This window comes from Castor canadensis, chromosome X, assembly GCF_047511655.1.
Source record: "Castor canadensis chromosome X, mCasCan1.hap1v2, whole genome shotgun sequence".
Lineage (NCBI taxonomy): Eukaryota > Metazoa > Chordata > Mammalia > Rodentia > Castoridae > Castor > Castor canadensis.
This window is the reverse complement of record NC_133405.1, coordinates 36628588-36629392: the sequence shown is the minus strand read 5'-3', so window position 1 is coordinate 36629392 and position 805 is coordinate 36628588.

Genomic DNA, 805 nt, shown 5'->3' with positions numbered 1-805 from the left:
AATTAAAACTTGGATGAACATTTGTATGTACAAACTTTTGTCCACCCTATGGCTTGTACAGTTAAGTAAGTATCTTAGAATGAGGATTCAAGGGATGTGCACATTTTAAGGGCCTTGATACATACTGGGTATCAGTCAGCGTTCTTAGTCACAAGCAACAGAAGAGTGTGGGAGACTGAACCGAGAAGCTGTTTATTTATTGAGTCTTTCACAGAATTGTTGGGAGGACTGGTTATTCAAGGCTAAGCTGCCAGAAATGATGCCCCAAACCAGGCCAAATAATGGGAAATATATCAACATTTATGTAAATAACACTCTCTGGATTTGTACCTGTGGTGCCCTTGAACCTTGCTATGTAAAACAATCCACTGCTCTGCCCTGCCGCCAGCACCTAAAAAAGCTGGACTTGTCCTTTTGTCACCCAGATCGGCACAAATGGAAGCTCAGTGCTTCCGTGTTTTTTGGTTAAATCATCAGCCTCATTGTATAGGGCTCCCAAAAGCAAAGCTTAGGTCACATGCTTGCAAGCTAGCTGCAAAAACCATTGGGAATCTGAGAGGATCTTTATAAACTTGGGATTTCCACAAGTGCAGAAAGCAAGGTTGCTAGATAAAACAGGATGCTTGGGATCAGGGTTATAACTTAGAGATACGGCACAGGCCCTCTGGTCAATTCCCAGCACCAAAACGAAAAGCAAGATGCCTGGTAAGTTGGAACTTCAGATAAACAAGAAACAATTTGTAAATATAAGTATATCCCAAAGATTTAAGGGATGTGTACTTAAAAATCTAAAATTCAAAAGTAA